Raw genomic sequence first — 12,790 nt, 5'->3', positions numbered from 1 at the left:
CTTTCACCTCCCCATACATGTGCAGCATGTAATGCGGAGGGCTGCACAAACCCTGGGGCCCTTTACATTTTTTTTCTACCTCCCTCCGTTATTTCTGAGCTTGGTGGTTTAGGTGGCTGGTGATCTAAGTGGAGTTCTAAAACCGGATTGTGTTGCTGTATTTCTGTATTCGTTCCAGCTGAGCAGCTGACTATGGGGAAGGGGTTAACTGGACACCGGTGGTATAAATTAGCCGGCAGAACTCATTTTCTGAGCTTAGTGGTTTAAGTGGCTTGTGATCTAAGTGGAGTTCTAAAACCGGAGTTGAAAAGAGGAGTTGAAGCCCCAGTAAGTACTCTTCTTTTCTTTTACTTTGACAATTGTTCACTGTTTTGTTGTAACTTGGATAATGGACAGCAAGATTGGAGGTTTTCTTCAGTGCACAGTTTGCCATATGTATACACGACTGGAGCCGGAGTTCCAGGGTGAATTTCTCTGTGGCAGATGTGAGCATGTTGTTCACCTGGAAGCTCGCATTAGAGATCTGGAGGAGCAGAATGCAACACTGAGGAGGATAGACAATCTTGTGCTGAGCTTGCTGCTCACAGAGCATGCAGTTAGTGGGTTAGAACTGGAGGGTGAAGACATGGGTGAGCAGGATCAGGTAAGTAGCTGGGTTAATGTAGTTAGGGGCAGTAGAAAGGGGTCAAAGAAAAGGAAGGCTGATCCGGTTATTGACATTCCAAGCAAAATTGCCAAGTTGGGTGATGATGCGAGGGTGTTGGTCTCAGAAATGGCAGCCCTAGTGGATACTGATCTCCCTAATAGCCGGGAGAACAGCCCAGCTAGTAGTCGGCGGGATGGTAATGCAGGTAAGCCAAGACAATTGATAGTTGTAGGGGATTCAATAATCAGGAAGACGGATAGAATAATTTGTCGCCAAGACCGCCTTAACCGAATGGTTTGCTGTCTCCCTGGTGCCAGGGTTCGGCATGTGGTGGAACGGGTGGACAAATTGCTGGGAGGGGCTGGTGACGATCCAGCTGTTGTGGTCCATGTCGGTACCAACGACAGAATAAATGGTAGGTGGAGGAGCCTTAAGAATAATTTTAAAGAACTAGGCTACAAGCTGAAGGGAAGAACCTCCAAGGTTGTATTCTCAGGAATACTGCCTGTGCCATGCGCATCACAGGAAAGACAGCGGGAGCTCAGGGAGTTAAATGCATGGCTTAAGTCTTGGTGTAGAGGAGAAGGCTTTGGGTTCCTAGAGCACTGGGCTGACTTTTCATTGGGGTACAAACTGTATTCTGCAGATGATTTGCACCTAAATGGAAGGGGGTCCGCTGTGCTGGGGGAGAGAATTCTAGCTGGGGTGGCGGAGTGTTTAAACTAGGGCTGAGGAGGGAGGCCAATGTAGAAAATAAAGGGGTAGTTAGGTTAGAGAGGGGTCAGACTATATTGATGGGGGGAGAAATAGACGGTGGGGAGAGGACTAGGCAACAAGATAAGGAGATCCTTTTGTTACAAAACAGCAGTGAAAATAAAAAGTCCAAATGTCAAATAATCACATTTCTGATACTGAAAGTGAAACATTTAAAGGCAAGTTAAAGTGTATGTTCACAAATGCCAGAAGTCTAGCAAGCAAAATGGGGGAGCTGGAGGCCTTGATACTGGAAGAAAATATAGATATAGTTGGTGTTGCTGAAACATGGCTGGACTCTTCACATGATTGGGCTGTAAATCTACAGGGTTTTACACTGTTTCGGAAAGACAGGGTGAATAGGAAAGGTGGTGGTGCATGTCTGTATGTGAGAAGCGATATGAAGGTGAGTGTGAATGAGACATTAGAGGATGAAGATTGTGAGGAGGTTGAAACCCCTTGGGTGGAATTACAAAGGGAGGTAAACACTGAAAAACTTACTTTTTGTGTAATCTATAGACCCCCCAATATAACTGAAGAGATAGAAGGTCAAATATATAAACAGATGGAGCGGGCTGCACAAGCGGGTACGGTTGTGATAATGGGAGATTTTAATTACCGGGATATTAATTGGTGTCATGGATCAGCTTCAACTGCAAAGGGGAGACATTTCCTCAACCTGTTGCAGGAAAATTTTATGGCCCAGTTTGTGGAAGACCCGACTAGAGGTGAAGCTCTGTTGGATCTGGTCATTTCTAATAATGCAGAGCTTGTTGGGAATGTCAATGTTCGTGAAAACCTCGGTAACAGTGATCATAATATAGCTATATTTTACCTATACTGTAAAAAACAAACACAGGCTGGGAGGGCAAAAACACTTAATTTTAAGAAGGCCAATTTCCCCAGGATGAGGGCTGCAATTCAGGATATAGACTGGGAAGAACTAATGTTAAATAATGGGACAAATGATAAATGGGAGATTTTCAAATCTACTTTGGGTAATTATAGTGCAAAATTTATTCCTACAGGTAACAAGTATAAACGACTAAAATTAAACCCCACATGGCTTACACCTTCTGTAAAAAGGGCAATACGTGACAAAAAAAAGGGCATTTAAAAATACAAATCTGAGGGTACAGCTGTAGCCTTTGTAAAATATAAAGAGCTTAATAAAATCTGTAAAAAGATAATAAAATCAGCAAAAATACAAAATGAAAGGCAGGGGGCCAAGGATAGTAAAACAAATCCCAAAAAATTCTTCAAGCATATAAATGCAAAAAAGCCAAGGTCTGAACATGTAGGACTCTTAGATAGTGGTAATGGGGAGTTGGTCACAGGGGATCAAGAGAAGGCAGAACTACTAAATGGGTTCTTCCGCTCTGTATATACAACAGAAGAAAGAGCAGCTGATGTAGCCGCTGCCAGTGCTGTTAATATATCAGTTGATATACTGAATTGGATGAATTTAGATATGGTGCAAGCTAAATTAAATAAAATAAACGTACACAAGGCCCCGGGACCAGATGGGCTACACCCTAGAGTTCTTAAGGAGCTTAGTTCAGTTATTTCTGTCCCCCTCTTCATAATATTTAGAGAGCCTCTCATGACTGGTATAGTGCCAAGGGAATGGCGCAGGGCAAATGTGGTGCCTATTTTCAAAAAGGGCTCTAGGTCTTCACCGGGTAATTATAGACCAGTAAGCTGAACATCAATTGTGGGGAAAATGTTTGAGGGGCTATTGAGGGACTATATACAGAATTATGTGACAATAAATAGGATTATAAGTGACAGCCAGCACGGTTTTACAAAGGACAGAAGCTGTCAAACCAACCTGATTTGTTTTTATGAAGAGGTAAGCAGAAGCCTAGACAGAGGGGCCGCTGTGGATATAGTGTCCCCCATAGACGTCTAATGGGTAAATTAAGGACTATAGGTTTAGAAAGTATAGTTTGTAATTGGATTGAGAATTGGCTCAAGGACCGTATCCAGAGAGTTGTGGTCAATGATTCCTACTCTGAATGGTTCCCGGTTATAAGTGGTGTACCCCAGGGTTCAGTGCTGGGACCACTATTATTCAACTTATTTATTAATGATATAGAGGATGGGATTAATAGCACTATTTCTATTTTTGCAGATGACACCAAGCTATGCAATATAGTTCAGACTATGGAAGATGTTTGTGAATTGCAGGCAGATTTAAACAAACTATGTGTTTGGGCGTCCACTTGGCAAATGAAGTTTAATGTAGATAAATGTAAAGTTATGCACCTGGGTACGAACAACCTGCATGCATCATATGTCCTAGGGGGAGCTACACTGGGGGAGTCACTTGTTGAGAAGGATCTGGGTGTTCTTGGTAAATCAAACTAAATAACAGCATGCAGTGTCAATCAGCTGCTTCAAAGGCCAGCAAAATATTGTCGTGTATCAAAAGAGGCATGGACTCGCGGGACAGGGATGTAATATTACCACTTTACAAAGCATTAGTGAGGCCTCATCTAGAATATGCAGTCCAGTTCTGGGCTCCAGTTCATAGAAAGGATGCCCTGGAGTTGGAAAAAATACAAAGAAGAGCAACGAAGCTAATAAGGGGCATGGAGAATCTAAGTTATGAGGAAAGATTAAAAGAACTAAACCGATTTAACCTTGAGAAAAGACGACTAAGGGGGGACATGATTAACTTATATAAATATATGAATGGCACATACAAAAAATATGGTGAAATCCTGTTCCATGTAAAACCCCCTCAAAAAACAAGGGGGCACTCCCTCCGTCTGGAAAAAGAAAGGTTCAACCTGTAGAGGCGACAAGCCTTCTTTACTGTGAGAACAGTGAATTTATGGAATAGCCTACCGCAGGAGCTGGTCACAGCAGGGACAGTAGATGGCTTCAAAAAAGGCTTAGATAATTTCATAGAACAAAAAAATATTAGCTCCTATGTGTAGAAATTTTTTACTTCCCCTTTCCCATCCCTTGGTTGAACTTGATGGACATGTGTCTTTTTTCAACCGTACAAACTATGTAACCCCCTGAATAGTCAACGGGGCGTGTAACGATGGCTGTGAAACTGTCCAATCAGATATGGACAGTGCCACAGCAAGAGCGAGGAGAGAGAGTGTGCGATTGCAGTCTTTTCACCCGAACTGACAAGGGGGCGTGTCACTGCTACGGACAGTGTAAGAACAGTGGAGAGGAGAGGGCGCATGCGCGCTCTCATCTCTTCAGCTCTTGTGAGATCAGCCTTGTATTGTCTGCCGAACTGGCAAGGGGCGTGTCAATGCTACAGTGTAAGCGCTGGGCAGCGCTTACACTGTCCGTAGCAGAGACACGCCCCCTTGCCAGTTCGGCAGACAATACAAGACTGATCTCTCATAAGAGCTGAAGAGATGAGAGCGTGCTCTCCTCTCCACAGCTCTTACACTGTCCGTAGCAGTGACATGCCCCCTTGCCAGTTCGGCAGAAGACTAATCTTGAAAGGTGAGAGCGTGTGCTCACACTCCCTACTGTATCCTCTCTCTTGCTGTAACACTGTCCATATCTGATTGGACAGTGTCACAGCCATAGTACACGCCCTGTTGACTGTTCAGGGGGTTATTTAAATATCGGGCGCCAAATATAACGGCACCGATATCTAAATAACGGAGGAAGGTAGAAAAAAAATGTTAAGTGCCCCAGGGTTTGAGCAGCCCTCCCAATCACATGCTGCACTCAGCTGCACATGTATGGGGAGGTGAAAGGTTCTCTTTAAGTGTTTTCCAGTTCCCAGTGTTCCCGTTCCTGCAACCTGTATCCCGTGCGATCTTGGTTCAAGTGGCATTTAGAGTTGGAGTCGTGTTGTGATGTGTCTGCCTGCTGCCAAGGTCCCATCCGAGCCTCTTCGCTACTGTCTGAAGTTACCACAGGAACACCTATCCGAACTATTCACTTTGACTTGTACCCTGTTGGCTAGCTGCTATACCGTCAAGGCGGTACGGCCCAGTGGGTCCACGCACCTGTAACACCTCAGACTTCCTGTCGGTATCTCCCTCCTCGGATACGCCAGCACACGCCGCCATACTGCTCTGCAGTGTCCTCTAGGGTGCACGCGCTCGTCCCCGGCCTTAAAGGGCCAGCACGCACATGTAAAAGTTCCCAGGCCAATCCCAAGATCACCCCTGTCTATAAAAAGAGCTCTGCCCTTCCACTCCTTGCCTTAGCATTGTTGTTGTATACCCATGTTCGTATAGCAAATGGTCCTTAGTTGTATTCCTGTTCCCGTATCCTGTAACGGTGGTTGTCCCTTAGCTGAAGTCTAGTGTTGGAATCATGTTGTGTCATGTGCCACGTCCAGTGCCGTCTGCCACGTCAAGCATTATCTGTGCCAAAGCGTCTGCTACACCTAGTGTCTGTCTGCACTCTTACATGTACTCTTGTGCTAAAGACATTTGCATAGACTGTTTGGCCAGCTGCCACGGCGGAGCGGCCTAGTGGGTCCACATACCCCAGGATCGTGACAAATGTATTGCAGTATATCGTGATTCTGACAAAGATGGCAGACCTGGGGGCCTTCAAACATCAGCACTCTGCGATCGCGTCACGTAAGGCGAAGGAATAGAATGTCAGATGGGGCTGCCCCCCATGTTTTTAACCGGTTAGTCATCCGCAATTAATGGACCGTGCACATATTGATTTCAATGAGCCCGGCCGGCAAACCCGGAGCGTAATGACTTGTCCTATTTTTTTGAGGTCTGAGTTTCCGGACAATGCACAGACCGTGGAAACCACGGTCATTTGCATGAGCCCATAGAAATGAATGGGTCCGCAATTCACCCGCAGATTTGCGGGTGAATTGCGGACGCAAATACGCGTTCGTGTGCCCGAGGCCTAAACAAGTAAGGAATCCCGACAGATTTGATTTCAGTGCCATGCAAAATTGCGACTGCTGCTGTGGAACAGAATGAACTGTAAGAACAAAGAAAGAGAAAGTGGACATACACAAAAAGTGGACACATACCTTATAAGCCCAGAATAGACTAAGACAAGAGCGAACTAAAAAAAAAATCACATTATTAATAATTTCTGTACATAATTCTTTAACTGTAAAATGGCGTTCACAAGTGACCTTATGTTTCAAAGGGATTGTCTTATCACAGACAATTCCTTTAAAGTGAGAGCTTTGGCTCCATACACCCGTGGCAAACACCTGAATTTGCTGGGGGAAGTGGTCATTGGCTGCTTACTTCCCCCTGCCGCGGCCACTACAGGAAGTGTAGTATTACATGCAATATATGCTTTTTATGTGTTAAACACACTTACACGTTTATTCAGATACAAACTTTAAAAAACAAAACAAAACATAGGACAACACAAAGAAGGCAACTTATAAAATACTGTAACACATAACAATGTTATTAACAGTATGCACATAAAAGGCGGTTTTAGAAGAATATTATCAAAAAAGATTAAATCATTATGACAGTGCAGTGATCTGCTTGGTAACTATAGGCAATTGGTCCAGTTTTCACTTGCACTATTTTCTTTATTTATAACCCCTCTATAATTGATAAAAATAGAAACAAAATAAAAATAAAAAAAATAGTTTGGCTAATAAACTCTAAAACGTTAAAGTCTAAAGCAAACCTAGCCAAGAGAAACCATACTTTTCTGTATTAGAAGGGGTTTTTCGTGAGATGTTCATCATTAAAGACCTATGGAAAGTTATTAAATGGATGTATGACATCTAAGAAACAGCACCTTCCTTTTATACCCGAAGATTTGCAGAAAACGGACTACTTTTCGGATTTGAGATGAGCCCACTGCATTTGCAGGATTTGCTTGAGTGAAGTGACTGCCAGCTTTAGCAAGCTTCCTTACTAAATATAGATGCAATATGTCTCACATAGCCTTACTAGACTACTTGAATCATTAACCACACATTTTCTGCTACTTCTAGAAGCTTCGCACTATTATTTTCATATCTTAACTCTAAAATTATACATTTGGAAAGAATAAAACAAAAAAGGTGCCCCTTACCTTTAGATTTCAGATCCACACTACATGTCCACACCCCACAGGCAAACAGTGAACAGCTAAATATACAGAGACAGGTGCAACTCTCAGCCGGTGTAAAATGACAACCAATCATGGAGAAATATGACCCGTGTGGATGAAATTTTCATATGTTTCTAGAGCTGGAGTGGACTGTGGAAGAGAAGAGAAATAGATCTATTTTTTTTACACTTGTTCTTACGATAGTCTTGAAAATGCCCTATTTTGGAAAATGTTCTAATGTCTTAAAATATCTATTTTTTTTTTAAATTAACTGACCAAAGAGTGTCATTTTTATCACATTGAATTTAAATATATACATTATAAAATTCGATCAAATTAATGAATACATTAACATCCAGATGAACTATGAATCAAAATATGTGTAAGCCTATGTCCTCACCACTTTGACGGATCAGAAGTGTGTGTGTCTGACAGACAGACACAGGCGGAGAGACAGAGACAGGCGGAGAGACAGAGAGTGTGTGTGTGTGTGTGTGTGTGTGTGTTTTAAAGTTGTCACAATACCAGAATTTGGACTTCGATAGATACTCGATACCAAAACGATACTTTGCCAACAACAATAATAAAAAAAGTTCTTCCATTTTCTGATGTGAGGCGCGTGGTGTGATGAATTTTGAATGTGCCTCACAATAGTTAACGTGTGAGGTACATGATGGGTTAATTACTATTAGGCTGGGTTCACACGAGCATGTTCGGTCCGTAATGGACGGAACGTATTTTGGCCGCAAGTCCCGGACCGAACACAGTGCAGGGAGCCGGGCTCCTAGCATCATAGTTATGTACGATGCTAGGAGTCCCTGCCTCTCCGTGGAACTACTGTCCTGTACTGAAAACATGATTACAGTACGGGACAGTTGTCCCACAGCGGGGCAGGGACTCCTAGCGTCGTACATAACTATGATGCTAGGAGCCCGGCTCCCTGCACTGTGTTCGGTCCGGGACTTGCGGCCGAAATACGTTTTGTCCATTACGGACGTAATGTGCTTGTGTGAATCCAGCCTTAATGTGAGGCACATGGAGGTTCAAAATTCATAATACCTTGTGCTCCACAATAATAAGTGAAAGAAAGCAGTTTTTTATTTTATAAAAGCGTAAATATGAATGACGTTATAAATGTGTTATTACGGTCATGACGATACCGAATGTGCATATTTTATGTATTGAGAGTATGTTTATTGTAAAAAATGTGTGTTTTTATTTTTACATTACCGATTTTTTTTTAAAACTTTAATGTACTGGCATATATCTATATACGGATGGTACACAGGCAGTTGTTGGGACACCTTAGTCTGGATTCACACTGAGTTTTTTGCAGGCAGAAAATCTGCCTCAAAATTCCGTTTGGAATTTTGAGGCAGATTTAGCTCTGCCTGCACGTTGATTTTTGTGGAGTATTTCGCCCTCGGCTATTGAGCGTCGCGGGCAAAAAACGCCACGAAATACGCTTTCTCTGTCTCCCATTGATGTCAATGGGAGGTCAGAGGCGTAAACGGCCGAAGATAGGGCATGTCCCTTCTTTTTCCCGCGAGCCGTTTTTTCCGCCTCTTCCTGCCATTGAAATCAATGGGAGGCATTTTCTGCTGTTTTTTGGCGTGTTTCCCGACACGGTTTCCGCGTCAAAAAAGTCTGTGTGAACTCCCCCTCAGTGCCCTAACAGGAAATATGGTCAGACAGTCCTGGGGCCCTTTAACCCCTTCCCGACATTTAACGTATCCATGCGCCAAAGTCATGTAGGGGGAAGTATGGAACGGGCTCATGGAGTGAACCCGCTCCGTACGATGCCGGTGTCGGCTGTTTGTTAGGCCTTATTCACACGGATGTGTCCGTGCAAAAGGTCCGTGTGTCATCAGCAGATGGTGCGCGCTTTTCGCGCACCCGGCATCATTATGACACTCTGGTTTTATGTTTACAAACAGCATGGGACTACAGAGACGGAACCGAGGGAAAAAAAGAGCATGTCGCATTTTTTGGTGAGGTTTCCGACGTGGTTCCCGCATCAAAAGCATCGCCAAAAATTGCAGTGTGAACTAGCCCATACAGTAGTGGAACTGCTGTAATTTTCTTTTCAGATTTGCGGGCGGAAAATCAGCAGCGCAATATGTCCCAGCAAAGTGGATACAATTTTAACAAGGGTATTAGAGCACAGTAAATAAAGTAGTGCATCATTAGTATATAGACTTGCCAGCTCTCATAGAGGACCCCTAGTAAGCCACAAAATATTTCAAGAATCTCCATTTGAGCCCAACCAAGGGTTCAATAGTGATAGCATAGCAACGGAGGAGGGGGGGGGGGGGACACAGGGCACCTCTATCTAGTAGTTTAAAAATGTCAAAAGAGAGGCCATTAAGGCTGTGTTCACACTTGTGTCACGATTTCTGTTTTTACATGAGCCTTGACAAATATGACGGATCCAATATTATCAGTCATGATCAGTTGCGACGGATCCATTTTACTCTCCATTGATTTATAATAGATAAGTCATGTTTTCGTCAGGTATCAGTTTTGTTTTTTTTGCTGGATACAATATTGCAGCATGCTATACTTTTCTGACCGTCAAAAAGCAACTGAAGCCTGACTAAAATAAACGGAGGTGTGAACAGAGTCATACCAAAACCCGGGCTTCTGTGCCTGGTACAGAAGGCATTTTCATTGTAAAAGATTTGTGAAAAAGCCAGTTTTCTCAAGGAAAGCATAAAGATGTGACCAAGTCAAAGGCTTGTGCACCATCCAGATGCACAAAGACACTAGAGCCACTTTTGGAGTGTTGGGCTCTTAAAAAATGCACCATAAACTATAGACATTGGATTTCTTAAATAAAAGGTCTAGTCTGGAAGTATTATGAACATAATACATTAGAATGTGACAGGCCAAGATCTCCGCCGCTAACCCCTAGAATGCAGCGATCAGAGCTGATCGCGGTATTCAAAGGGGTGACGAAATCGAGTAACATACCTTATATGGACAGACAACCCAGGCTCCATTGGAGGAATGCCCTAAAATCTGCCTGTTTACTATCAGTACACAGGCTAATGTACGGCCATATAGATATATGCTAGTACATTAAAGTTAAAAAAAAAAAATCCCAATATGGGATTTAAAAAAAAAAAAAAAAAAGTGAAATTAGGAGATGTTAGGCTGGGTTCACACAACCTATTTTCAGACGTAAACAAGGCGTTTTATGCCTCGATTTACGTCTGAAAATACGGCTCCAATACGTCGGCAAACATCTGCCCATTCATTTGAATGGGTTTGCCGACGTACTGTGCTGACGACCTGTCATTTTACGCGTCGCTGTCAAAAGACGACGCGTAAAATGACTGCCTCGTCAAAGAAGTGCAGGACACTTCTTGGGATGTAATTTGAGAAGTTTTTCATTGAATTCAATGAAGAACAGCTCAAAATTACGCCCGTAATTGACGCCTCGCAAAACGCGAATACAAGCAATTACGTCTGAAATGCAGGAGCAGTTTTCTCCTGAAAACAGCTCCGTAACTTCAGACGTAATGGTCGTTATCGTGTGCACATACCCTTAAAGTGTAGCTAAACGTTTGACAAACTTCTGACAGCGCTTAGCCGCTTTGTGTCTGTTCGGCTATCTCCGGAAATAAATGTATCTGTGTATGGACTCAATAGAAAGAGCCCGTACTCCGATACATCGGCTTTCCGGAAAAAGCCGAACAGACCCGAAGAACACAAGCACTTCAGCTGCTTCGTTCTAGAGATTGGTGGAAGTCTCAGTGCTCGGATCCCTACCAATCCAAACTTCTGACACGTCACTATGACATGTCAGAAGTTTGTCAAAAGTTTAGCTACACTTTAAATAAAAAAAATCTGTCAAAAACAATAAAGCAGAAATGCACATTTTTACAATAAATAAACTTTATTAACCCCTTCAGGACGAAGCAGATTTTTCAAATCTGACATGTGTCACTTTATGTGGTAATAACTTCAGAATCCTTTTACCTATCCAAGTGATTGAGATTTTTTTTTAAATAAATTTTTATTTTCGATTTTCTCAAAATAAAAAACGGCAATGCAAGCATCTGCAGTACACACATCAGCTCGCAGGCCAGTATAAGTGTTCACATTAAGTGCAAGAAGAACAATAAGGTATATCTTATACTACTATTAAGACAGACCACCTATGCATCCTGGACCCGCAGCCATGCACAGAGATCCGTGGGTAAACATATCAGAAAGGGAGAATAAAAGAAAGAGATGAGGAATGACAGAGAGAGGGAAGGGAGGGAAGAGAACTACCGTGTTTCCCCGATAGTAAGACACCCCCGATTGTAAGACGTATCGGGGGTTTCAGGGGGGTCGGCTAATATAAGCCGTACCCCGAAAGTAAGACATATGTCTTACTTTCGGGGAAACACGGGGGTATTGCCGCCTCCTGCCCACTTCCGCGCCGCCCCCCTCTCCATACGTCACCGCGCCGTCCCCTGCACTTGTCAATGCCGCCTTAACGCCGAAGGACGGATATATCCGTCCTCAGCAGCTGCTAGTTCGCGCAGGAGGACGGATATATCCGTCCTGTGATGGCGCGGGTACTGAGACTGTACCCACGCGATCAGCGGCAGGAGCACGGCTGTTATACACAGCCTGGCTCCTGCTGCAACTGCCGGAATCGAAGCGCGCGCCGATTCCGGCAGTTTAACCCATTAAATGCCGCTGTCAATAGTGACAGCGGCATTTAATGTGTTTGACAGAGGGGGGAGCTCCCTCTGTCACCCGATCGGCGCCCCCGCAAACAAATCGCGGGTCGCCGTCGGGTTTCCATGACAGCCGGGGGTCTAACAAAGACCCCCAGGTCTGCCTTCAGCATCTGCCTGTTAGGCGATGCCGGAGGCATGACCTAATAGGTTGCCTGTCAGTTTTACACTGACAGGCAATAATGCTTCGGTATACTAAGTATACCAAAGCATTATATATGCGATCGGCACATCGCATAGTGAAGTCCCCTGGTGGGACTAAAAAAAAAAATGTAAAACAGTTAAATAAAGTTTGTGAAAAAAAAAAAAAAAAAAAAAAAAAAAAAAAAAAAATCGACAATTTTTTTCCAATATAAGACATACCCCGAAAGTAAGACATAGTGGGGCTTTTGGGGATAAAAAGAAAGTAAGACACTGTCTTACTTTCGGGGAAACACGGTAGCAGTGTCCCCTAGGCTTCAGAACTATATTCAAGAGGCCACGATGTTCCTGAACTCCGCAGAAAATTTTAATCTGACCCAGTGATACCAAGTCTTGAGGAACTTGGCATGGGTGCCTCTCATGGAAGCCGTGAGATTCTCCATTCCCATGATCTCCTGTATCTTACTGAACCACATGTTAATCG

General features: G+C 43.5%; 1 protein-coding gene across 7 annotated transcripts in view; it reads right to left on the bottom strand.

The window, feature by feature from the left end:
- The window catches only part of JSRP1 (junctional sarcoplasmic reticulum protein 1), a 140,255-nt gene that overhangs the window by 62,813 nt on the left and 64,652 nt on the right, over positions 1-12,790 (bottom strand). For 6 of the 7 annotated variants that reach the window (XM_075864347.1, XM_075864357.1, XM_075864365.1 and 3 more), the window contains one exon: positions 7,412-7,579. The exons of the other annotated variant lie outside the window; for it this stretch is intronic. The gene's annotated coding sequence lies outside the window, so the exon portion shown is untranslated. The remainder of the gene's footprint in view (positions 1-7,411; positions 7,580-12,790) is intronic. 7 annotated transcript variants of the gene reach the window in all.

The sequence above is a fragment of the Rhinoderma darwinii genome, chromosome 1, assembly GCF_050947455.1.
Source record: "Rhinoderma darwinii isolate aRhiDar2 chromosome 1, aRhiDar2.hap1, whole genome shotgun sequence".
NCBI lineage: Eukaryota > Metazoa > Chordata > Amphibia > Anura > Rhinodermatidae > Rhinoderma > Rhinoderma darwinii.
Note: the sequence above shows the minus strand (reverse complement) of the source record. Positions and strands in the feature narration are given on the sequence as shown.